The 19,976-nt window shown below is 53.3% G+C and overlaps 64 non-coding genes across 64 annotated transcripts; 26 read left to right on the top strand and 38 right to left on the bottom strand.

The window, feature by feature from the left end:
* Positions 1-76: 76 nt before the first annotated feature.
* Trnad-guc lies at positions 77-148 on the bottom strand. Its single transcript has one exon. It is a non-coding gene; the product is annotated as a tRNA-Asp (tRNA).
* A 107-nt stretch (positions 149-255) lies between these two features.
* Positions 256-327, bottom strand: Trnad-guc. The gene has a single exon. It is a non-coding gene; the product is annotated as a tRNA-Asp (tRNA).
* Positions 328-434: 107 nt separating this feature from the next.
* Positions 435-526, bottom strand: Trnai-uau. The gene is given in 2 exon segments: positions 435-470; positions 489-526. It is a non-coding gene; the product is annotated as a tRNA-Ile (tRNA).
* A 378-nt stretch (positions 527-904) lies between these two features.
* On the top strand, positions 905-977 carry Trnar-acg. The gene has a single exon. It is a non-coding gene; the product is annotated as a tRNA-Arg (tRNA).
* A 287-nt stretch (positions 978-1,264) lies between these two features.
* On the top strand, positions 1,265-1,336 carry Trnam-cau. Its single transcript has one exon. It is a non-coding gene; the product is annotated as a tRNA-Met (tRNA).
* A 245-nt stretch (positions 1,337-1,581) lies between these two features.
* Positions 1,582-1,653, bottom strand: Trnad-guc. The gene has a single exon. It is a non-coding gene; the product is annotated as a tRNA-Asp (tRNA).
* A 107-nt stretch (positions 1,654-1,760) lies between these two features.
* On the bottom strand, positions 1,761-1,832 carry Trnad-guc. The gene has a single exon. It is a non-coding gene; the product is annotated as a tRNA-Asp (tRNA).
* A 107-nt stretch (positions 1,833-1,939) lies between these two features.
* On the bottom strand, positions 1,940-2,031 carry Trnai-uau. The gene is given in 2 exon segments: positions 1,940-1,975; positions 1,994-2,031. It is a non-coding gene; the product is annotated as a tRNA-Ile (tRNA).
* Positions 2,032-2,409: 378 nt separating this feature from the next.
* Trnar-acg lies at positions 2,410-2,482 on the top strand. The gene has a single exon. It is a non-coding gene; the product is annotated as a tRNA-Arg (tRNA).
* A 287-nt stretch (positions 2,483-2,769) lies between these two features.
* Positions 2,770-2,841, top strand: Trnam-cau. Its single transcript has one exon. It is a non-coding gene; the product is annotated as a tRNA-Met (tRNA).
* Positions 2,842-3,086: 245 nt separating this feature from the next.
* Positions 3,087-3,158, bottom strand: Trnad-guc. Its single transcript has one exon. It is a non-coding gene; the product is annotated as a tRNA-Asp (tRNA).
* A 107-nt stretch (positions 3,159-3,265) lies between these two features.
* Positions 3,266-3,337, bottom strand: Trnad-guc. Its single transcript has one exon. It is a non-coding gene; the product is annotated as a tRNA-Asp (tRNA).
* Positions 3,338-3,444: 107 nt separating this feature from the next.
* Positions 3,445-3,536, bottom strand: Trnai-uau. The gene is given in 2 exon segments: positions 3,445-3,480; positions 3,499-3,536. It is a non-coding gene; the product is annotated as a tRNA-Ile (tRNA).
* Positions 3,537-3,914: 378 nt separating this feature from the next.
* Positions 3,915-3,987, top strand: Trnar-acg. Its single transcript has one exon. It is a non-coding gene; the product is annotated as a tRNA-Arg (tRNA).
* Positions 3,988-4,274: 287 nt separating this feature from the next.
* On the top strand, positions 4,275-4,346 carry Trnam-cau. Its single transcript has one exon. It is a non-coding gene; the product is annotated as a tRNA-Met (tRNA).
* Positions 4,347-4,591: 245 nt separating this feature from the next.
* Trnad-guc lies at positions 4,592-4,663 on the bottom strand. Its single transcript has one exon. It is a non-coding gene; the product is annotated as a tRNA-Asp (tRNA).
* A 107-nt stretch (positions 4,664-4,770) lies between these two features.
* Positions 4,771-4,842, bottom strand: Trnad-guc. Its single transcript has one exon. It is a non-coding gene; the product is annotated as a tRNA-Asp (tRNA).
* Positions 4,843-4,949: 107 nt separating this feature from the next.
* Positions 4,950-5,041, bottom strand: Trnai-uau. The gene is given in 2 exon segments: positions 4,950-4,985; positions 5,004-5,041. It is a non-coding gene; the product is annotated as a tRNA-Ile (tRNA).
* Positions 5,042-5,419: 378 nt separating this feature from the next.
* Positions 5,420-5,492, top strand: Trnar-acg. Its single transcript has one exon. It is a non-coding gene; the product is annotated as a tRNA-Arg (tRNA).
* Positions 5,493-5,779: 287 nt separating this feature from the next.
* Trnam-cau lies at positions 5,780-5,851 on the top strand. The gene has a single exon. It is a non-coding gene; the product is annotated as a tRNA-Met (tRNA).
* A 245-nt stretch (positions 5,852-6,096) lies between these two features.
* On the bottom strand, positions 6,097-6,168 carry Trnad-guc. The gene has a single exon. It is a non-coding gene; the product is annotated as a tRNA-Asp (tRNA).
* A 107-nt stretch (positions 6,169-6,275) lies between these two features.
* Trnad-guc lies at positions 6,276-6,347 on the bottom strand. The gene has a single exon. It is a non-coding gene; the product is annotated as a tRNA-Asp (tRNA).
* Positions 6,348-6,454: 107 nt separating this feature from the next.
* On the bottom strand, positions 6,455-6,546 carry Trnai-uau. Its single transcript is given in 2 exon segments — positions 6,455-6,490; positions 6,509-6,546. It is a non-coding gene; the product is annotated as a tRNA-Ile (tRNA).
* Positions 6,547-6,924: 378 nt separating this feature from the next.
* Trnar-acg lies at positions 6,925-6,997 on the top strand. The gene has a single exon. It is a non-coding gene; the product is annotated as a tRNA-Arg (tRNA).
* Positions 6,998-7,284: 287 nt separating this feature from the next.
* On the top strand, positions 7,285-7,356 carry Trnam-cau. Its single transcript has one exon. It is a non-coding gene; the product is annotated as a tRNA-Met (tRNA).
* Positions 7,357-7,601: 245 nt separating this feature from the next.
* Positions 7,602-7,673, bottom strand: Trnad-guc. Its single transcript has one exon. It is a non-coding gene; the product is annotated as a tRNA-Asp (tRNA).
* A 107-nt stretch (positions 7,674-7,780) lies between these two features.
* On the bottom strand, positions 7,781-7,852 carry Trnad-guc. Its single transcript has one exon. It is a non-coding gene; the product is annotated as a tRNA-Asp (tRNA).
* Positions 7,853-7,959: 107 nt separating this feature from the next.
* On the bottom strand, positions 7,960-8,051 carry Trnai-uau. The gene is given in 2 exon segments: positions 7,960-7,995; positions 8,014-8,051. It is a non-coding gene; the product is annotated as a tRNA-Ile (tRNA).
* Positions 8,052-8,429: 378 nt separating this feature from the next.
* Positions 8,430-8,502, top strand: Trnar-acg. Its single transcript has one exon. It is a non-coding gene; the product is annotated as a tRNA-Arg (tRNA).
* Positions 8,503-8,789: 287 nt separating this feature from the next.
* Positions 8,790-8,861, top strand: Trnam-cau. Its single transcript has one exon. It is a non-coding gene; the product is annotated as a tRNA-Met (tRNA).
* A 245-nt stretch (positions 8,862-9,106) lies between these two features.
* Positions 9,107-9,178, bottom strand: Trnad-guc. Its single transcript has one exon. It is a non-coding gene; the product is annotated as a tRNA-Asp (tRNA).
* Positions 9,179-9,285: 107 nt separating this feature from the next.
* On the bottom strand, positions 9,286-9,357 carry Trnad-guc. The gene has a single exon. It is a non-coding gene; the product is annotated as a tRNA-Asp (tRNA).
* Positions 9,358-9,464: 107 nt separating this feature from the next.
* Positions 9,465-9,556, bottom strand: Trnai-uau. The gene is given in 2 exon segments: positions 9,465-9,500; positions 9,519-9,556. It is a non-coding gene; the product is annotated as a tRNA-Ile (tRNA).
* A 378-nt stretch (positions 9,557-9,934) lies between these two features.
* Trnar-acg lies at positions 9,935-10,007 on the top strand. The gene has a single exon. It is a non-coding gene; the product is annotated as a tRNA-Arg (tRNA).
* A 287-nt stretch (positions 10,008-10,294) lies between these two features.
* On the top strand, positions 10,295-10,366 carry Trnam-cau. The gene has a single exon. It is a non-coding gene; the product is annotated as a tRNA-Met (tRNA).
* A 245-nt stretch (positions 10,367-10,611) lies between these two features.
* On the bottom strand, positions 10,612-10,683 carry Trnad-guc. The gene has a single exon. It is a non-coding gene; the product is annotated as a tRNA-Asp (tRNA).
* Positions 10,684-10,790: 107 nt separating this feature from the next.
* Trnad-guc lies at positions 10,791-10,862 on the bottom strand. The gene has a single exon. It is a non-coding gene; the product is annotated as a tRNA-Asp (tRNA).
* A 107-nt stretch (positions 10,863-10,969) lies between these two features.
* Trnai-uau lies at positions 10,970-11,061 on the bottom strand. The gene is given in 2 exon segments: positions 10,970-11,005; positions 11,024-11,061. It is a non-coding gene; the product is annotated as a tRNA-Ile (tRNA).
* A 378-nt stretch (positions 11,062-11,439) lies between these two features.
* Positions 11,440-11,512, top strand: Trnar-acg. Its single transcript has one exon. It is a non-coding gene; the product is annotated as a tRNA-Arg (tRNA).
* Positions 11,513-11,799: 287 nt separating this feature from the next.
* On the top strand, positions 11,800-11,871 carry Trnam-cau. The gene has a single exon. It is a non-coding gene; the product is annotated as a tRNA-Met (tRNA).
* A 245-nt stretch (positions 11,872-12,116) lies between these two features.
* Positions 12,117-12,188, bottom strand: Trnad-guc. The gene has a single exon. It is a non-coding gene; the product is annotated as a tRNA-Asp (tRNA).
* Positions 12,189-12,295: 107 nt separating this feature from the next.
* On the bottom strand, positions 12,296-12,367 carry Trnad-guc. The gene has a single exon. It is a non-coding gene; the product is annotated as a tRNA-Asp (tRNA).
* Positions 12,368-12,474: 107 nt separating this feature from the next.
* On the bottom strand, positions 12,475-12,566 carry Trnai-uau. Its single transcript is given in 2 exon segments — positions 12,475-12,510; positions 12,529-12,566. It is a non-coding gene; the product is annotated as a tRNA-Ile (tRNA).
* Positions 12,567-12,944: 378 nt separating this feature from the next.
* On the top strand, positions 12,945-13,017 carry Trnar-acg. Its single transcript has one exon. It is a non-coding gene; the product is annotated as a tRNA-Arg (tRNA).
* Positions 13,018-13,304: 287 nt separating this feature from the next.
* Trnam-cau lies at positions 13,305-13,376 on the top strand. Its single transcript has one exon. It is a non-coding gene; the product is annotated as a tRNA-Met (tRNA).
* Positions 13,377-13,621: 245 nt separating this feature from the next.
* Positions 13,622-13,693, bottom strand: Trnad-guc. The gene has a single exon. It is a non-coding gene; the product is annotated as a tRNA-Asp (tRNA).
* Positions 13,694-13,800: 107 nt separating this feature from the next.
* Trnad-guc lies at positions 13,801-13,872 on the bottom strand. The gene has a single exon. It is a non-coding gene; the product is annotated as a tRNA-Asp (tRNA).
* A 107-nt stretch (positions 13,873-13,979) lies between these two features.
* On the bottom strand, positions 13,980-14,071 carry Trnai-uau. Its single transcript is given in 2 exon segments — positions 13,980-14,015; positions 14,034-14,071. It is a non-coding gene; the product is annotated as a tRNA-Ile (tRNA).
* A 378-nt stretch (positions 14,072-14,449) lies between these two features.
* On the top strand, positions 14,450-14,522 carry Trnar-acg. The gene has a single exon. It is a non-coding gene; the product is annotated as a tRNA-Arg (tRNA).
* A 287-nt stretch (positions 14,523-14,809) lies between these two features.
* Positions 14,810-14,881, top strand: Trnam-cau. Its single transcript has one exon. It is a non-coding gene; the product is annotated as a tRNA-Met (tRNA).
* Positions 14,882-15,126: 245 nt separating this feature from the next.
* Positions 15,127-15,198, bottom strand: Trnad-guc. The gene has a single exon. It is a non-coding gene; the product is annotated as a tRNA-Asp (tRNA).
* A 286-nt stretch (positions 15,199-15,484) lies between these two features.
* On the bottom strand, positions 15,485-15,576 carry Trnai-uau. Its single transcript is given in 2 exon segments — positions 15,485-15,520; positions 15,539-15,576. It is a non-coding gene; the product is annotated as a tRNA-Ile (tRNA).
* A 378-nt stretch (positions 15,577-15,954) lies between these two features.
* On the top strand, positions 15,955-16,027 carry Trnar-acg. The gene has a single exon. It is a non-coding gene; the product is annotated as a tRNA-Arg (tRNA).
* Positions 16,028-16,314: 287 nt separating this feature from the next.
* Positions 16,315-16,386, top strand: Trnam-cau. The gene has a single exon. It is a non-coding gene; the product is annotated as a tRNA-Met (tRNA).
* Positions 16,387-16,631: 245 nt separating this feature from the next.
* Trnad-guc lies at positions 16,632-16,703 on the bottom strand. Its single transcript has one exon. It is a non-coding gene; the product is annotated as a tRNA-Asp (tRNA).
* A 286-nt stretch (positions 16,704-16,989) lies between these two features.
* Trnai-uau lies at positions 16,990-17,081 on the bottom strand. The gene is given in 2 exon segments: positions 16,990-17,025; positions 17,044-17,081. It is a non-coding gene; the product is annotated as a tRNA-Ile (tRNA).
* A 378-nt stretch (positions 17,082-17,459) lies between these two features.
* Positions 17,460-17,532, top strand: Trnar-acg. The gene has a single exon. It is a non-coding gene; the product is annotated as a tRNA-Arg (tRNA).
* A 287-nt stretch (positions 17,533-17,819) lies between these two features.
* Positions 17,820-17,891, top strand: Trnam-cau. Its single transcript has one exon. It is a non-coding gene; the product is annotated as a tRNA-Met (tRNA).
* A 245-nt stretch (positions 17,892-18,136) lies between these two features.
* Trnad-guc lies at positions 18,137-18,208 on the bottom strand. Its single transcript has one exon. It is a non-coding gene; the product is annotated as a tRNA-Asp (tRNA).
* A 107-nt stretch (positions 18,209-18,315) lies between these two features.
* Positions 18,316-18,387, bottom strand: Trnad-guc. The gene has a single exon. It is a non-coding gene; the product is annotated as a tRNA-Asp (tRNA).
* A 107-nt stretch (positions 18,388-18,494) lies between these two features.
* Positions 18,495-18,586, bottom strand: Trnai-uau. Its single transcript is given in 2 exon segments — positions 18,495-18,530; positions 18,549-18,586. It is a non-coding gene; the product is annotated as a tRNA-Ile (tRNA).
* Positions 18,587-18,964: 378 nt separating this feature from the next.
* On the top strand, positions 18,965-19,037 carry Trnar-acg. Its single transcript has one exon. It is a non-coding gene; the product is annotated as a tRNA-Arg (tRNA).
* A 287-nt stretch (positions 19,038-19,324) lies between these two features.
* Positions 19,325-19,396, top strand: Trnam-cau. The gene has a single exon. It is a non-coding gene; the product is annotated as a tRNA-Met (tRNA).
* A 245-nt stretch (positions 19,397-19,641) lies between these two features.
* Positions 19,642-19,713, bottom strand: Trnad-guc. Its single transcript has one exon. It is a non-coding gene; the product is annotated as a tRNA-Asp (tRNA).
* Between the last annotated feature and the right edge of the window lie 263 nt (positions 19,714-19,976).

Here is a 19,976-nt window from a genome sequence, read left to right as displayed (position 1 = left end):
CACGATCGCAAAGTTAATGCTCTTACGACCCCCATACGGGCAACACTCGAACAGGTTTGTGAGATAAAAATCGCACCTCCCCGGCGGGGAATCGAACCCCGGTCTCCCGCGTGACAGGCGGGGATACTAACCACTATACTACCGAGGATGCGCTGTAGGCAGGTGCCCTTGTGCGAGAGATATGGTGCTAGTAGCCGCAAACGTCCTACACTAAGTTCGGCGAGTGATAGAGCAGCAATTAAAAATCGGATGTGCCTCCCCGGCGGGGAATCGAACCCCGGTCTCCCGCGTGACAGGCGGGGATACTAACCACTATACTACCGAGGAAGACGCAGCTAGCGTCTCGAATGCACAATTATGTTACTCAAATAGCTGATACATCTCAAACCTAGCCTCCTGTTGCTGTCAGAGACAGCTGCTATGAAATAAAAGTATGCCCCAGGTGAGGCTCGAACTCACAACCCCGGCATTGCTCACGGCTACTGCCTTATAAGTACTGTGCGCTAACCAATTGCGCCACTGGGGCTACAACACGGCGCTCTCAGTTAGCGGTATTCACTTTGCTGCAAACCAGTGGTGGCCACAGAAACATACGATCGCCACCTGATGCCATACTGCGACTTTGGCACCTGACTACCAATGCTTCGTGCTATTCTTGTTTCATATGCTACGCTTACATGCATATCAACCGGCTCTCGTCGTCGAGAAAACGCGGGAAAACGCGCGCCTTGCCTTCTGCTACCTGTCGAACAGCGAGAGCAGATGCGTGGCAAGCTCTAAGCTCTGCAGGCGCACTGCGGCCACGCAGCTGCACGAAAGGTACCTTCCTTGGGAGCTTGCTCAGCCATGGAGAACACGTTTCTTAGCGAATTGCACTTGTCTCGTAGAAAGAAGTGCTGCCATTGGCCCTGTGGCGCAACGGATAACGCGTCTGACTACGGATCAGAAGATTCCAGGTTCGAATCCTGGCAGGGTCAGCATTTTGTTAGTTGCCGACGCGTAGCTGGGCAGTGGATTTCGTATGTCGCCGCATCGTGGAGTGCTTTGTTGCTCCTGTGCATCTCGCAGCTGCATGTCGAGTCGATCGTGGTAAATATCGCTGCCTGCAAGCGTCAGCGTAGCGTCAGTCGAGCAAAGTCGAGACAAGTCAAGCTGAGAGCTGTAGGAGATGATACGCAATTAAATACAGGCGTGTGAAAGCGACGCAGACAACACTTTCCAAGTGTCCCACGTCACGTGGCGAAGAGCGGGCGCAAGCCTAGCCAGCAGAGTGGCGCAGTGGAAGCGTGCTGGGCCCATAACCCAGAGGTCCGTGGATCGAAACCACGCTCTGCTAAAATTATTTATTTTGCGGACTGCGTCGAGCTCGATTATTACGCCCACAGCGTGGGCTGGGGTGCTTTGACTCAGCGTTAACAGCAAACCCCGTAATTCTGAAGTGTGAAGAATGCGAGAACCACTTCCTAAGATGTAGCATTTTTTAAGATTTCGCGCCAACTACACTCCACGATCGCAAAGTTAATGCTCTTACGACCCCCATACGGGCAACACTCGAACAGGTTTGTGAGATAAAAATCGCACCTCCCCGGCGGGGAATCGAACCCCGGTCTCCCGTGTGACAGGCGGGGATACTAACCACTATACTACCGAGGATGCGCTGTAGGCAGGTGCCCTTGTGCGAGAGATATGGTGCTAGTAGCCGCAAACGTCCTACACTAAGTTCGGCGAGTGATAGAGCAGCAATTAAAAATCGGATGTGCCTCCCCGGCGGGGAATCGAACCCCGGTCTCCCGCGTGACAGGCGGGGATACTAACCACTATACTACCGAGGAAGACGCAGCTAGCGTCTCGAATGCACAATTATGTTACTCAAATAGCTGATACATCTCAAACCTAGCCTCCTGTTGCTGTCAGAGACAGCTGCTATGAAATAAAAGTATGCCCCAGGTGAGGCTCGAACTCACAACCCCGGCATTGCTCACGGCTACTGCCTTATAAGTACCGTGCGCTAACCAATTGCGCCACTGGGGCTACAACACGGCGCTCTCAGTTAGCGGTATTCACTTTGCTGCAAACCAGTGGTGGCCACAGAAACATACGATCGCCACCTGATGCCATACTGCGACTTTGGCACCTGACTACCAATGCTTCGTGCTATTCTTGTTTCATATGCTACGCTTACATGCATATCAACCGGCTCTCGTCGTCGAGAAAACGCGGGAAAACGCGCGCCTTGCCTTCTGCTACCTGTCGAACAGCGAGAGCAGATGCGTGGCAAGCTCTAAGCTCTGCAGGCGCACTGCGGCCACGCAGCTGCACGAAAGGTACCTTCCTTGGGAGCTTGCTCAGCCATGGAGAACACGTTTCTTAGCGAATTGCACTTGTCTCGTAGAAAGAAGTGCTGCCATTGGCCCTGTGGCGCAACGGATAACGCGTCTGACTACGGATCAGAAGATTCCAGGTTCGAATCCTGGCAGGGTCAGCATTTTGTTAGTTGCCGACGCGTAGCTGGGCAGTGGATTTCGTATGTCGCCGCATCGTGGAGTGCTTTGTTGCTCCTGTGCATCTCGCAGCTGCATGTCGAGTCGATCGTGGTAAATATCGCTGCCTGCAAGCGTCAGCGTAGCGTCAGTCGAGCAAAGTCGAGACAAGTCAAGCTGAGAGCTGTAGGAGATGATACGCAATTAAATACAGGCGTGTGAAAGCGACGCAGACAACACTTTCCAAGTGTCCCACGTCACGTGGCGAAGAGCGGGCGCAAGCCTAGCCAGCAGAGTGGCGCAGTGGAAGCGTGCTGGGCCCATAACCCAGAGGTCCGTGGATCGAAACCACGCTCTGCTAAAATTATTTATTTTGCGGACTGCGTCGAGCTCGATTATTACGCCCACAGCGTGGGCTGGGGTGCTTTGACTCAGCGTTAACAGCAAACCCCGTAATTCTGAAGTGTGAAGAATGCGAGAACCACTTCCTAAGATGTAGCATTTTTTAAGATTTCGCGCCAACTACACTCCACGATCGCAAAGTTAATGCTCTTACGACCCCCATACGGGCAACACTCGAACAGGTTTGTGAGATAAAAATCGCACCTCCCCGGCGGGGAATCGAACCCCGGTCTCCCGCGTGACAGGCGGGGATACTAACCACTATACTACCGAGGATGCGCTGTAGGCAGGTGCCCTTGTGCGAGAGATATGGTGCTAGTAGCCGCAAACGTCCTACACTAAGTTCGGCGAGTGATAGAGCAGCAATTAAAAATCGGATGTGCCTCCCCGGCGGGGAATCAAACCCCGGTCTCCCGCGTGACAGGCGGGGATACTAACCACTATACTACCGAGGAAGACGCAGCTAGCGTCTCGAATGCACAATTATGTTACTCAAATAGCTGATACATCTCAAACCTAGCCTCCTGTTGCTGTCAGAGACAGCTGCTATGAAATAAAAGTATGCCCCAGGTGAGGCTCGAACTCACAACCCCGGCATTGCTCACGGCTACTGCCTTATAAGTACCGTGCGCTAACCAATTGCGCCACTGGGGCTACAACACGGCGCTCTCAGTTAGCGGTATTCACTTTGCTGCAAACCAGTGGTGGCCACAGAAACATACGATCGCCACCTGATGCCATACTGCGACTTTGGCACCTGACTACCAATGCTTCGTGCTATTCTTGTTTCATATGCTACGCTTACATGCATATCAACCGGCTCTCGTCGTCGAGAAAACGCGGGAAAACGCGCGCCTTGCCTTCTGCTACCTGTCGAACAGCGAGAGCAGATGCGTGGCAAGCTCTAAGCTCTGCAGGCGCACTGCGGCCACGCAGCTGCACGAAAGGTACCTTCCTTGGGAGCTTGCTCAGCCATGGAGAACACGTTTCTTAGCGAATTGCACTTGTCTCGTAGAAAGAAGTGCTGCCATTGGCCCTGTGGCGCAACGGATAACGCGTCTGACTACGGATCAGAAGATTCCAGGTTCGAATCCTGGCAGGGTCAGCATTTTGTTAGTTGCCGACGCGTAGCTGGCCAGTGGATTTCGTATGTCGCCGCATCGTGGAGTGCTTTGTTGCTCCTGTGCATCTCGCAGCTGCATGTCGAGTCGATCGTGGTAAATATCGCTGCCTGCAAGCGTCAGCGTAGCGTCAGTCGAGCAAAGTCGAGACAAGTCAAGCTGAGAGCTGTAGGAGATGATACGCAATTAAATACAGGCGTGTGAAAGCGACGCAGACAACACTTTCCAAGTGTCCCACGTCACGTGGCGAAGAGCGGGCGGAAGCCTAGCCAGCAGAGTGGCGCAGTGGAAGCGTGCTGGGCCCATAACCCAGAGGTCCGTGGATCGAAACCACGCTCTGCTAAAATTATTTATTTTGCGGACTGCGTCGAGCTCGATTATTACGCCCACAGCGTGGGCTGGGGTGCTTTGACTCAGCGTTAACAGCAAACCCCGTAATTCTGAAGTGTGAAGAATGCGAGAACCACTTCCTAAGATGTAGCATTTTTTAAGATTTCGCGCCAACTACACTCCACGATCGCAAAGTTAATGCTCTTACGACCCCCATACGGGCAACACTCGAACAGGTTTGTGAGATAAAAATCGCACCTCCCCGGCGGGGAATCGAACCCCGGTCTCCCGTGTGACAGGCGGGGATACTAACCACTATACTACCGAGGATGCGCTGTAGGCAGGTGCCCTTGTGCGAGAGATATGGTGCTAGTAGCCGCAAACGTCCTACACTAAGTTCGGCGAGTGATAGAGCAGCAATTAAAAATCGGATGTGCCTCCCCGGCGGGGAATCGAACCCCGGTCTCCCGCGTGACAGGCGGGGATACTAACCACTATACTACCGAGGAAGACGCAGCTAGCGTCTCGAATGCACAATTATGTTACTCAAATAGCTGATACATCTCAAACCTAGCCTCCTGTTGCTGTCAGAGACAGCTGCTATGAAATAAAAGTATGCCCCAGGTGAGGCTCGAACTCACAACCCCGGCATTGCTCACGGCTACTGCCTTATAAGTACCGTGCGCTAACCAATTGCGCCACTGGGGCTACAACACGGCGCTCTCAGTTAGCGGTATTCACTTTGCTGCAAACCAGTGGTGGCCACAGAAACATACGATCGCCACCTGATGCCATACTGCGACTTTGGCACCTGACTACCAATGCTTCGTGCTATTCTTGTTTCATATGCTACGCTTACATGCATATCAACCGGCTCTCGTCGTCGAGAAAACGCGGGAAAACGCGCGCCTTGCCTTCTGCTACCTGTCGAACAGCGAGAGCAGATGCGTGGCAAGCTCTAAGCTCTGCAGGCGCACTGCGGCCACGCAGCTGCACGAAAGGTACCTTCCTTGGGAGCTTGCTCAGCCATGGAGAACACGTTTCTTAGCGAATTGCACTTGTCTCGTAGAAAGAAGTGCTGCCATTGGCCCTGTGGCGCAACGGATAACGCGTCTGACTACGGATCAGAAGATTCCAGGTTCGAATCCTGGCAGGGTCAGCATTTTGTTAGTTGCCGACGCGTAGCTGGGCAGTGGATTTCGTATGTCGCCGCATCGTGGAGTGCTTTGTTGCTCCTGTGCATCTCGCAGCTGCATGTCGAGTCGATCGTGGTAAATATCGCTGCCTGCAAGCGTCAGCGTAGCGTCAGTCGAGCAAAGTCGAGACAAGTCAAGCTGAGAGCTGTAGGAGATGATACGCAATTAAATACAGGCGTGTGAAAGCGACGCAGACAACACTTTCCAAGTGTCCCACGTCACGTGGCGAAGAGCGGGCGCAAGCCTAGCCAGCAGAGTGGCGCAGTGGAAGCGTGCTGGGCCCATAACCCAGAGGTCCGTGGATCGAAACCACGCTCTGCTAAAATTATTTATTTTGCGGACTGCGTCGAGCTCGATTATTACGCCCACAGCGTGGGCTGGGGTGCTTTGACTCAGCGTTAACAGCAAACCCCGTAATTCTGAAGTGTGAAGAATGCGAGAACCACTTCCTAAGATGTAGCATTTTTTAAGATTTCGCGCCAACTACACTCCACGATCGCAAAGTTAATGCTCTTACGACCCCCATACGGGCAACACTCGAACAGGTTTGTGAGATAAAAATCGCACCTCCCCGGCGGGGAATCGAACCCCGGTCTCCCGTGTGACAGGCGGGGATACTAACCACTATACTACCGAGGATGCGCTGTAGGCAGGTGCCCTTGTGCGAGAGATATGGTGCTAGTAGCCGCAAACGTCCTACACTAAGTTCGGCGAGTGATAGAGCAGCAATTAAAAATCGGATGTGCCTCCCCGGCGGGGAATCGAACCCCGGTCTCCCGCGTGACAGGCGGGGATACTAACCACTATACTACCGAGGAAGACGCAGCTAGCGTCTCGAATGCACAATTATGTTACTCAAATAGCTGATACATCTCAAACCTAGCCTCCTGTTGCTGTCAGAGACAGCTGCTATGAAATAAAAGTATGCCCCAGGTGAGGCTCGAACTCACAACCCCGGCATTGCTCACGGCTACTGCCTTATAAGTACCGTGCGCTAACCAATTGCGCCACTGGGGCTACAACACGGCGCTCTCAGTTAGCGGTATTCACTTTGCTGCAAACCAGTGGTGGCCACAGAAACATACGATCGCCACCTGATGCCATACTGCGACTTTGGCACCTGACTACCAATGCTTCGTGCTATTCTTGTTTCATATGCTACGCTTACATGCATATCAACCGGCTCTCGTCGTCGAGAAAACGCGGGAAAACGCGCGCCTTGCCTTCTGCTACCTGTCGAACAGCGAGAGCAGATGCGTGGCAAGCTCTAAGCTCTGCAGGCGCACTGCGGCCACGCAGCTGCACGAAAGGTACCTTCCTTGGGAGCTTGCTCAGCCATGGAGAACACGTTTCTTAGCGAATTGCACTTGTCTCGTAGAAAGAAGTGCTGCCATTGGCCCTGTGGCGCAACGGATAACGCGTCTGACTACGGATCAGAAGATTCCAGGTTCGAATCCTGGCAGGGTCAGCATTTTGTTAGTTGCCGACGCGTAGCTGGGCAGTGGATTTCGTATGTCGCCGCATCGTGGAGTGCTTTGTTGCTCCTGTGCATCTCGCAGCTGCATGTCGAGTCGATCGTGGTAAATATCGCTGCCTGCAAGCGTCAGCGTAGCGTCAGTCGAGCAAAGTCGAGACAAGTCAAGCTGAGAGCTGTAGGAGATGATACGCAATTAAATACAGGCGTGTGAAAGCGACGCAGACAACACTTTCCAAGTGTCCCACGTCACGTGGCGAAGAGCGGGCGCAAGCCTAGCCAGCAGAGTGGCGCAGTGGAAGCGTGCTGGGCCCATAACCCAGAGGTCCGTGGATCGAAACCACGCTCTGCTAAAATTATTTATTTTGCGGACTGCGTCGAGCTCGATTATTACGCCCACAGCGTGGGCTGGGGTGCTTTGACTCAGCGTTAACAGCAAACCCCGTAATTCTGAAGTGTGAAGAATGCGAGAACCACTTCCTAAGATGTAGCATTTTTTAAGATTTCGCGCCAACTACACTCCACGATCGCAAAGTTAATGCTCTTACGACCCCCATACGGGCAACACTCGAACAGGTTTGTGAGATAAAAATCGCACCTCCCCGGCGGGGAATCGAACCCCGGTCTCCCGCGTGACAGGCGGGGATACTAACCACTATACTACCGAGGATGCGCTGTAGGCAGGTGCCCTTGTGCGAGAGATATGGTGCTAGTAGCCGCAAACGTCCTACACTAAGTTCGGCGAGTGATAGAGCAGCAATTAAAAATCGGATGTGCCTCCCCGGCGGGGAATCGAACCCCGGTCTCCCGCGTGACAGGCGGGGATACTAACCACTATACTACCGAGGAAGACGCAGCTAGCGTCTCGAATGCACAATTATGTTACTCAAATAGCTGATACATCTCAAACCTAGCCTCCTGTTGCTGTCAGAGACAGCTGCTATGAAATAAAAGTATGCCCCAGGTGAGGCTCGAACTCACAACCCCGGCATTGCTCACGGCTACTGCCTTATAAGTACCGTGCGCTAACCAATTGGGCCACTGGGGCTACAACACGGCGCTCTCAGTTAGCGGTATTCACTTTGCTGCAAACCAGTGGTGGCCACAGAAACATACGATCGCCACCTGATGCCATACTGCGACTTTGGCACCTGACTACCAATGCTTCGTGCTATTCTTGTTTCATATGCTACGCTTACATGCATATCAACCGGCTCTCGTCGTCGAGAAAACGCGGGAAAACGCGCGCCTTGCCTTCTGCTACCTGTCGAACAGCGAGAGCAGATGCGTGGCAAGCTCTAAGCTCTGCAGGCGCACTGCGGCCACGCAGCTGCACGAAAGGTACCTTCCTTGGGAGCTTGCTCAGCCATGGAGAACACGTTTCTTAGCGAATTGCACTTGTCTCGTAGAAAGAAGTGCTGCCATTGGCCCTGTGGCGCAACGGATAACGCGTCTGACTACGGATCAGAAGATTCCAGGTTCGAATCCTGGCAGGGTCAGCATTTTGTTAGTTGCCGACGCGTAGCTGGGCAGTGGATTTCGTATGTCGCCGCATCGTGGAGTGCTTTGTTGCTCCTGTGCATCTCGCAGCTGCATGTCGAGTCGATCGTGGTAAATATCGCTGCCTGCAAGCGTCAGCGTAGCGTCAGTCGAGCAAAGTCGAGACAAGTCAAGCTGAGAGCTGTAGGAGATGATACGCAATTAAATACAGGCGTGTGAAAGCGACGCAGACAACACTTTCCAAGTGTCCCACGTCACGTGGCGAAGAGCGGGCGCAAGCCTAGCCAGCAGAGTGGCGCAGTGGAAGCGTGCTGGGCCCATAACCCAGAGGTCCGTGGATCGAAACCACGCTCTGCTAAAATTATTTATTTTGCGGACTGCGTCGAGCTCGATTATTACGCCCACAGCGTGGGCTGGGGTGCTTTGACTCAGCGTTAACAGCAAACCCCGTAATTCTGAAGTGTGAAGAATGCGAGAACCACTTCCTAAGATGTAGCATTTTTTAAGATTTCGCGCCAACTACACTCCACGATCGCAAAGTTAATGCTCTTACGACCCCCATACGGGCAACACTCGAACAGGTTTGTGAGATAAAAATCGCACCTCCCCGGCGGGGAATCGAACCCCGGTCTCCCGCGTGACAGGCGGGGATACTAACCACTATACTACCGAGGATGCGCTGTAGGCAGGTGCCCTTGTGCGAGAGATATGGTGCTAGTAGCCGCAAACGTCCTACACTAAGTTCGGCGAGTGATAGAGCAGCAATTAAAAATCGGATGTGCCTCCCCGGCGGGGAATCGAACCCCGGTCTCCCGCGTGACAGGCGGGGATACTAACCACTATACTACCGAGGAAGACGCAGCTAGCGTCTCGAATGCACAATTATGTTACTCAAATAGCTGATACATCTCAAACCTAGCCTCCTGTTGCTGTCAGAGACAGCTGCTATGAAATAAAAGTATGCCCCAGGTGAGGCTCGAACTCACAACGCCGGCATTGCTCACGGCTACTGCCTTATAAGTACCGTGCGCTAACCAATTGCGCCACTGGGGCTACAACACGGCGCTCTCAGTTAGCGGTATTCACTTTGCTGCAAACCAGTGGTGGCCACAGAAACATACGATCGCCACCTGATGCCATACTGCGACTTTGGCACCTGACTACCAATGCTTCGTGCTATTCTTGTTTCATATGCTACGCTTACATGCATATCAACCGGCTCTCGTCGTCGAGAAAACGCGGGAAAACGCGCGCCTTGCCTTCTGCTACCTGTCGAACAGCGAGAGCAGATGCGTGGCAAGCTCTAAGCTCTGCAGGCGCACTGCGGCCACGCAGCTGCACGAAAGGTACCTTCCTTGGGAGCTTGCTCAGCCATGGAGAACACGTTTCTTAGCGAATTGCACTTGTCTCGTAGAAAGAAGTGCTGCCATTGGCCCTGTGGCGCAACGGATAACGCGTCTGACTACGGATCAGAAGATTCCAGGTTCGAATCCTGGCAGGGTCAGCATTTTGTTAGTTGCCGACGCGTAGCTGGGCAGTGGATTTCGTATGTCGCCGCATCGTGGAGTGCTTTGTTGCTCCTGTGCATCTCGCAGCTGCATGTCGAGTCGATCGTGGTAAATATCGCTGCCTGCAAGCGTCAGCGTAGCGTCAGTCGAGCAAAGTCGAGACAAGTCAAGCTGAGAGCTGTAGGAGATGATACGCAATTAAATACAGGCGTGTGAAAGCGACGCAGACAACACTTTCCAAGTGTCCCACGTCACGTGGCGAAGAGCGGGCGCAAGCCTAGCCAGCAGAGTGGCGCAGTGGAAGCGTGCTGGGCCCATAACCCAGAGGTCCGTGGATCGAAACCACGCTCTGCTAAAATTATTTATTTTGCGGACTGCGTCGAGCTCGATTATTACGCCCACAGCGTGGGCTGGGGTGCTTTGACTCAGCGTTAACAGCAAACCCCGTAATTCTGAAGTGTGAAGAATGCGAGAACCACTTCCTAAGATGTAGCATTTTTTAAGATTTCGCGCCAACTACACTCCACGATCGCAAAGTTAATGCTCTTACGACCCCCATACGGGCAACACTCGAACAGGTTTGTGAGATAAAAATCGCACCTCCCCGGCGGGGAATCGAACCCCGGTCTCCCGCGTGACAGGCGGGGATACTAACCACTATACTACCGAGGATGCGCTGTAGGCAGGTGCCCTTGTGCGAGAGATATGGTGCTAGTAGCCGCAAACGTCCTACACTAAGTTCGGCGAGTGATAGAGCAGCAATTAAAAATCGGATGTGCCTCCCCGGCGGGGAATCGAACCCCGGTCTCCCGCGTGACAGGCGGGGATACTAACCACTATACTACCGAGGAAGACGCAGCTAGCGTCTCGAATGCACAATTATGTTACTCAAATAGCTGATACATCTCAAACCTAGCCTCCTGTTGCTGTCAGAGACAGCTGCTATGAAATAAAAGTATGCCCCAGGTGAGGCTCGAACTCACAACGCCGGCATTGCTCACGGCTACTGCCTTATAAGTACCGTGCGCTAACCAATTGCGCCACTGGGGCTACAACACGGCGCTCTCAGTTAGCGGTATTCACTTTGCTGCAAACCAGTGGTGGCCACAGAAACATACGATCGCCACCTGATGCCATACTGCGACTTTGGCACCTGACTACCAATGCTTCGTGCTATTCTTGTTTCATATGCTACGCTTACATGCATATCAACCGGCTCTCGTCGTCGAGAAAACGCGGGAAAACGCGCGCCTTGCCTTCTGCTACCTGTCGAACAGCGAGAGCAGATGCGTGGCAAGCTCTAAGCTCTGCAGGCGCACTGCGGCCACGCAGCTGCACGAAAGGTACCTTCCTTGGGAGCTTGCTCAGCCATGGAGAACACGTTTCTTAGCGAATTGCACTTGTCTCGTAGAAAGAAGTGCTGCCATTGGCCCTGTGGCGCAACGGATAACGCGTCTGACTACGTATCAGAAGATTCCAGGTTCGAATCCTGGCAGGGTCAGCATTTTGTTAGTTGCCGACGCGTAGCTGGGCAGTGGATTTCGTATGTCGCCGCATCGTGGAGTGCTTTGTTGCTCCTGTGCATCTCGCAGCTGCATGTCGAGTCGATCGTGGTAAATATCGCTGCCTGCAAGCGTCAGCGTAGCGTCAGTCGAGCAAAGTCGAGACAAGTCAAGCTGAGAGCTGTAGGAGATGATACGCAATTAAATACAGGCGTGTGAAAGCGACGCAGACAACACTTTCCAAGTGTCCCACGTCACGTGGCGAAGAGCGGGCGCAAGCCTAGCCAGCAGAGTGGCGCAGTGGAAGCGTGCTGGGCCCATAACCCAGAGGTCCGTGGATCGAAACCACGCTCTGCTAAAATTATTTATTTTGCGGACTGCGTCGAGCTCGATTATTACGCCCACAGCGTGGGCTGGGGTGCTTTGACTCAGCGTTAACAGCAAACCCCGTAATTCTGAAGTGTGAAGAATGCGAGAACCACTTCCTAAGATGTAGCATTTTTTAAGATTTCGCGCCAACTACACTCCACGATCGCAAAGTTAATGCTCTTACGACCCCCATACGGGCAACACTCGAACAGGTTTGTGAGATAAAAATCGCACCTCCCCGGCGGGGAATCGAACCCCGGTCTCCCGCGTGACAGGCGGGGATACTAACCACTATACTACCGAGGATGCGCTGTAGGCAGGTGCCCTTGTGCGAGAGATATGGTGCTAGTAGCCGCAAACGTCCTACACTAAGTTCGGCGAGTGATAGAGCAGCAATTAAAAATCGGATGTGCCTCCCCGGCGGGGAATCGAACCCCGGTCTCCCGCGTGACAGGCGGGGATACTAACCACTATACTACCGAGGAAGACGCAGCTAGCGTCTCGAATGCACAATTATGTTACTCAAATAGCTGATACATCTCAAACCTAGCCTCCTGTTGCTGTCAGAGACAGCTGCTATGAAATAAAAGTATGCCCCAGGTGAGGCTCGAACTCACAACCCCGGCATTGCTCACGGCTACTGCCTTATAAGTACCGTGCGCTAACCAATTGCGCCACTGGGGCTACAACACGGCGCTCTCAGTTAGCGGTATTCACTTTGCTGCAAACCAGTGGTGGCCACAGAAACATACGATCGCCACCTGATGCCATACTGCGACTTTGGCACCTGACTACCAATGCTTCGTGCTATTCTTGTTTCATATGCTACGCTTACATGCATATCAACCGGCTCTCGTCGTCGAGAAAACGCGGGAAAACGCGCGCCTTGCCTTCTGCTACCTGTCGAACAGCGAGAGCAGATGCGTGGCAAGCTCTAAGCTCTGCAGGCGCACTGCGGCCACGCAGCTGCACGAAAGGTACCTTCCTTGGGAGCTTGCTCAGCCATGGAGAACACGTTTCTTAGCGAATTGCACTTGTCTCGTAGAAAGAAGTGCTGCCATTGGCCCTGTGGCGCAACGGATAACGCGTCTGACTACGGATCAGAAGATTCCAGGTTCGAATCCTGGCAGGGTCAGCATTTTGTTAGTTGCCGACGCGTAGCTGGGCAGTGGATTTCGTATGTCGCCGCATCGTGGAGTGCTTTGTTGCTCCTGTGCATCTCGCAGCTGCATGTCGAGTCGATCGTGGTAAATATCGCTGCCTGCAAGCGTCAGCGTAGCGTCAGTCGAGCAAAGTCGAGACAAGTCAAGCTGAGAGCTGTAGGAGATGATACGCAATTAAATACAGGCGTGTGAAAGCGACGCAGACAACACTTTCCAAGTGTCCCACGTCACGTGGCGAAGAGCGGGCGCAAGCCTAGCCAGCAGAGTGGCGCAGTGGAAGCGTGCTGGGCCCATAACCCAGAGGTCCGTGGATCGAAACCACGCTCTGCTAAAATTATTTATTTTGCGGACTGCGTCGAGCTCGATTATTACGCCCACAGCGTGGGCTGGGGTGCTTTGACTCAGCGTTAACAGCAAACCCCGTAATTCTGAAGTGTGAAGAATGCGAGAACCACTTCCTAAGATGTAGCATTTTTTAAGATTTCGCGCCAACTACACTCCACGATCGCAAAGTTAATGCTCTTACGACCCCCATACGGGCAACACTCGAACAGGTTTGTGAGATAAAAATCGCACCTCCCCGGCGGGGAATCGAACCCCGGTCTCCCGCGTGACAGGCGGGGATACTAACCACTATACTACCGAGGATGCGCTGTAGGCAGGTGCCCTTGTGCGAGAGATATGGTGCTAGTAGCCGCAAACGTCCTACACTAAGTTCGGCGAGTGATAGAGCAGCAATTAAAAATCGGATGTGCCTCCCCGGCGGGGAATCGAACCCCGGTCTCCCGCGTGACAGGCGGGGATACTAACCACTATACTACCGAGGAAGACGCAGCTGGCGTCTCGAATGCACAATTATGTTACTCAAATAGCTGATACATCTCAAACCTAGCCTCCTGTTGCTGTCAGAGACAGCTGCTATGAAATAAAAGTATGCCCCAGGTGAGGCTCGAACTCACAACCCCGGCATTGCTCACGGCTACTGCCTTATAAGTACCGTGCGCTAACCAATTGCGCCACTGGGGCTACAACACGGCGCTCTCAGTTAGCGGTATTCACTTTGCTGCAAACCAGTGGTGGCCACAGAAACATACGATCGCCACCTGATGCCATACTGCGACTTTGGCACCTGACTACCAATGCTTCGTGCTATTCTTGTTTCATATGCTACGCTTACATGCATATCAACCGGCTCTCGTCGTCGAGAAAACGCGGGAAAACGCGCGCCTTGCCTTCTGCTACCTGTCGAACAGCGAGAGCAGATGCGTGGCAAGCTCTAAGCTCTGCAGGCGCACTGCGGCCACGCAGCTGCACGAAAGGTACCTTCCTTGGGAGCTTGCTCAGCCATGGAGAACACGTTTCTTAGCGAATTGCACTTGTCTCGTAGAAAGAAGTGCTGCCATTGGCCCTGTGGCGCAACGGATAACGCGTCTGACTACGGATCAGAAGATTCCAGGTTCGAATCCTGGCAGGGTCAGCATTTTGTTAGTTGCCGACGCGTAGCTGGGCAGTGGATTTCGTATGTCGCCGCATCGTGGAGTGCTTTGTTGCTCCTGTGCATCTCGCAGCTGCATGTCGAGTCGATCGTGGTAAATATCGCTGCCTGCAAGCGTCAGCGTAGCGTCAGTCGAGCAAAGTCGAGACAAGTCAAGCTGAGAGCTGTAGGAGATGATACGCAATTAAATACAGGCGTGTGAAAGCGACGCAGACAACACTTTCCAAGTGTCCCACGTCACGTGGCGAAGAGCGGGCGCAAGCCTAGCCAGCAGAGTGGCGCAGTGGAAGCGTGCTGGGCCCATAACCCAGAGGTCCGTGGATCGAAACCACGCTCTGCTAAAATTATTTATTTTGCGGACTGCGTCGAGCTCGATTATTACGCCCACAGCGTGGGCTGGGGTGCTTTGACTCAGCGTTAACAGCAAACCCCGTAATTCTGAAGTGTGAAGAATGCGAGAACCACTTCCTAAGATGTAGCATTTTTTAAGATTTCGCGCCAACTACACTCCACGATCGCAAAGTTAATGCTCTTACGACCCCCATACGGGCAACACTCGAACAGGTTTGTGAGATAAAAATCGCACCTCCCCGGCGGGGAATCGAACCCCGGTCTCCCGCGTGACAGGCGGGGATACTAACCACTATACTACCGAGGATGCGCTGTAGGCAGGTGCCCTTGTGCGAGAGATATGGTGCTAGTAGCCGCAAACGTCCTACACTAAGTTCGGCGAGTGATAGAGCAGCAATTAAAAATCGGATGTGCCTCCCCGGCGGGGAATCGAACCCCGGTCTCCCGCGTGACGTGCGGGGATACTAACCACTATACTACCGAGGAAGACGCAGCTAGCGTCTCGAATGCACAATTATGTTACTCAAATAGCTGATACATCTCAAACCTAGCCTCCTGTTGCTGTCAGAGACAGCTGCTATGAAATAAAAGTATGCCCCAGGTGAGGCTCGAACTCACAACCCCGGCATTGCTCACGGCTACTGCCTTATAAGTACCGTGCGCTAACCAATTGCGCCACTGGGGCTACAACACGGCGCTCTCAGTTAGCGGTATTCACTTTGCTGCAAACCAGTGGTGGCCACAGAAACATACGATCGCCACCTGATGCCATACTGCGACTTTGGCACCTGACTACCAATGCTTCGTGCTATTCTTGTTTCATATGCTACGCTTACATGCATATCAACCGGCTCTCGTCGTCGAGAAAACGCGGGAAAACGCGCGCCTTGCCTTCTGCTACCTGTCGAACAGCGAGAGCAGATGCGTGGCAAGCTCTAAGCTCTGCAGGCGCACTGCGGCCACGCAGCTGCACGAAAGGTACCTTCCTTGGGAGCTTGCTCAGCCATGGAGAACACGTTTCTTAGCGAATTGCACTTGTCTCGTAGAAAGAAGTGCTGCCATTGGCCCTGTGGCGCAACGGATAACGCGTCTGACTACGGATCAGAAGATTCCAGGTTCGAATCCTGGCAGGGTCAGCATTTTGTTAGTTGCCGACGCGTAGCTGGGCAGTGGATTTCGTATGTCGCCGCATCGTGGAGTGCTTTGTTGCTCCTGTGCATCTCGCAGCTGCATGTCGAGTCGATCGTGGTAAATATCGCTGCCTGCAAGCGTCAGCGTAGCGTCAGTCGAGCAAAGTCGAGACAAGTCAAGCTGAGAGCTGTAGGAGATGATACGCAATTAAATACAGGCGTGTGAAAGCGACGCAGACAACACTTTCCAAGTGTCCCACGTCACGTGGCGAAGAGCGGGCGCAAGCCTAGCCAGCAGAGTGGCGCAGTGGAAGCGTGCTGGGCCCATAACCCAGAGGTCCGTGGATCGAAACCACGCTCTGCTAAAATTATTTATTTTGCGGACTGCGTCGAGCTCGATTATTACGCCCACAGCGTGGGCTGGGGTGCTTTGACTCAGCGTTAACAGCAAACCCCGTAATTCTGAAGTGTGAAGAATGCGAGAACCACTTCCTAAGATGTAGCATTTTTTAAGATTTCGCGCCAACTACACTCCACGATCGCAAAGTTAATGCTCTTACGACCCCCATACGGGCAACACTCGAACAGGTTTGTGAGATAAAAATCGCACCTCCCCGGCGGGGAATCGAACCCCGGTCTCCCGCGTGACAGGCGGGGATACTAACCACTATACTACCGAGGATGCGCTGTAGGCAGGTGCCCTTGTGCGAGAGATATGGTGCTAGTAGCCGCAAACGTCCTACACTAAGTTCGGCGAGTGATAGAGCAGCAATTAAAAATCGGATGTGCCTCCCCGGCGGGGAACCGAACCCCGGTCTCCCGCGTGACGTGCGGGGATACTAACCACTATACTACCGAGGAAGACGCAGCTAGCGTCTCGAATGCACAATTATGTTACTCAAATAGCTGATACATCTCAAACCTAGCCTCCTGTTGCTGTCAGAGACAGCTGCTATGAAATAAAAGTATGCCCCAGGTGAGGCTCGAACTCACAACCCCGGCATTGCTCACGGCTACTGCCTTATAAGTACCGTGCGCTAACCAATTGCGCCACTGGGGCTACAACACGGCGCTCTCAGTTAGCGGTATTCACTTTGCTGCAAACCAGTGGTGGCCACAGAAACATACGATCGCCACCTGATGCCATACTGCGACTTTGGCACCTGACTACCAATGCTTCGTGCTATTCTTGTTTCATATGCTACGCTTACATGCATATCAACCGGCTCTCGTCGTCGAGAAAACGCGGGAAAACGCGCGCCTTGCCTTCTGCTACCTGTCGAACAGCGAGAGCAGATGCGTGGCAAGCTCTAAGCTCTGCAGGCGCACTGCGGCCACGCAGCTGCACGAAAGGTACCTTCCTTGGGAGCTTGCTCAGCCATGGAGAACACGTTTCTTAGCGAATTGCACTTGTCTCGTAGAAAGAAGTGCTGCCATTGGCCCTGTGGCGCAACGGATAACGCGTCTGACTACGTATCAGAAGATTCCAGGTTCGAATCCTGGCAGGGTCAGCATTTTGTTAGTTGCCGACGCGTAGCTGGGCAGTGGATTTCGTATGTCGCCGCATCGTGGAGTGCTTTGTTGCTCCTGTGCATCTCGCAGCTGCATGTCGAGTCGATCGTGGTAAATATCGCTGCCTGCAAGCGTCAGCGTAGCGTCAGTCGAGCAAAGTCGAGACAAGTCAAGCTGAGAGCTGTAGGAGATGATACGCAATTAAATACAGGCGTGTGAAAGCGACGCAGACAACACTTTCCAAGTGTCCCACGTCACGTGGCGAAGAGCGGGCGCAAGCCTAGCCAGCAGAGTGGCGCAGTGGAAGCGTGCTGGGCCCATAACCCAGAGGTCCGTGGATCGAAACCACGCTCTGCTAAAATTATTTATTTTGCGGACTGCGTCGAGCTCGATTATTACGCCCACAGCGTGGGCTGGGGTGCTTTGACTCAGCGTTAACAGCAAACCCCGTAATTCTGAAGTGTGAAGAATGCGAGAACCACTTCCTAAGATGTAGCATTTTTTAAGATTTCGCGCCAACTACACTCCACGATCGCAAAGTTAATGCTCTTACGACCCCCATACGGGCAACACTCGAACAGGTTTGTGAGATAAAAATCGCACCTCCCCGGCGGGGAATCGAACCCCGGTCTCCCGCGTGACAGGCGGGGATACTAACCACTATACTACCGAGGATGCGCTGTAGGCAGGTGCCCTTGTGCGAGAGATATGGTGCTAGTAGCCGCAAACGTCCTACACTAAGTTCGGCGAGTGATAGAGCAGCAATTAAAAATCGGATGTGCCTCCCCGGCGGGGAATCGAACCCCGGTCTCCCGCGTGACAGGCGGGGATACTAACCACTATACTACCGAGGAAGACGCAGCTAGCGTCTCGAATGCACAATTATGTTACTCAAATAGCTGATACATCTCAAACCTAGCCTCCTGTTGCTGTCAGAGACAGCTGCTATGAAATAAAAGTATGCCCCAGGTGAGGCTCGAACTCACAACCCCGGCATTGCTCACGGCTACTGCCTTATAAGTACCGTGCGCTAACCAATTGCGCCACTGGGGCTACAACACGGCGCTCTCAGTTAGCGGTATTCACTTTGCTGCAAACCAGTGGTGGCCACAGAAACATACGATCGCCACCTGATGCCATACTGCGACTTTGGCACCTGACTACCAATGCTTCGTGCTATTCTTGTTTCATATGCTACGCTTACATGCATATCAACCGGCTCTCGTCGTCGAGAAAACGCGGGAAAACGCGCGCCTTGCCTTCTGCTACCTGTCGAACAGCGAGAGCAGATGCGTGGCAAGCTCTAAGCTCTGCAGGCGCACTGCGGCCACGCAGCTGCACGAAAGGTACCTTCCTTGGGAGCTTGCTCAGCCATGGAGAACACGTTTCTTAGCGAATTGCACTTGTCTCGTAGAAAGAAGTGCTGCCATTGGCCCTGTGGCGCAACGGATAACGCGTCTGACTACGGATCAGAAGATTCCAGGTTCGAATCCTGGCAGGGTCAGCATTTTGTTAGTTGCCGACGCGTAGCTGGGCAGTGGATTTCGTATGTCGCCGCATCGTGGAGTGCTTTGTTGCTCCTGTGCATCTCGCAGCTGCATGTCGAGTCGATCGTGGTAAATATCGCTGCCTGCAAGCGTCAGCGTAGCGTCAGTCGAGCAAAGTCGAGACAAGTCAAGCTGAGAGCTGTAGGAGATGATACGCAATTAAATACAGGCGTGTGAAAGCGACGCAGACAACACTTTCCAAGTGTCCCACGTCACGTGGCGAAGAGCGGGCGCAAGCCTAGCCAGCAGAGTGGCGCAGTGGAAGCGTGCTGGGCCCATAACCCAGAGGTCCGTGGATCGAAACCACGCTCTGCTAAAATTATTTATTTTGCGGACTGCGTCGAGCTCGATTATTACGCCCACAGCGTGGGCTGGGGTGCTTTGACTCAGCGTTAACAGCAAACCCCGTAATTCTGAAGTGTGAAGAATGCGAGAACCACTTCCTAAGATGTAGCATTTTTTAAGATTTCGCGCCAACTACACTCCACGATCGCAAAGTTAATGCTCTTACGACCCCCATACGGGCAACACTCGAACAGGTTTGTGAGATAAAAATCGCACCTCCCCGGCGGGGAATCGAACCCCGGTCTCCCGCGTGACAGGCGGGGATACTAACCACTATACTACCGAGGATGCGCTGTAGGCAGGTGCCCTTGTGCGAGAGATATGGTGCTAGTAGCCGCAAACGTCCTACACTAAGTTCGGCGAGTGATAGAGCAGCAATTAAAAATCGGATGTGCCTCCCCGGCGGGGAATCGAACCCCGGTCTCCCGCGTGACGTGCGGGGATACTAACCACTATACTACCGAGGAAGACGCAGCTAGCGTCTCGAATGCACAATTATGTTACTCAAATAGCTGATACATCTCAAACCTAGCCTCCTGTTGCTGTCAGAG

This window comes from Schistocerca americana, chromosome 8 (genome assembly GCF_021461395.2).
Source record: "Schistocerca americana isolate TAMUIC-IGC-003095 chromosome 8, iqSchAmer2.1, whole genome shotgun sequence".
Classification (NCBI taxonomy): domain Eukaryota; kingdom Metazoa; phylum Arthropoda; class Insecta; order Orthoptera; family Acrididae; genus Schistocerca; species Schistocerca americana.
Note: the sequence above shows the minus strand (reverse complement) of the source record. Positions and strands in the feature narration are given on the sequence as shown.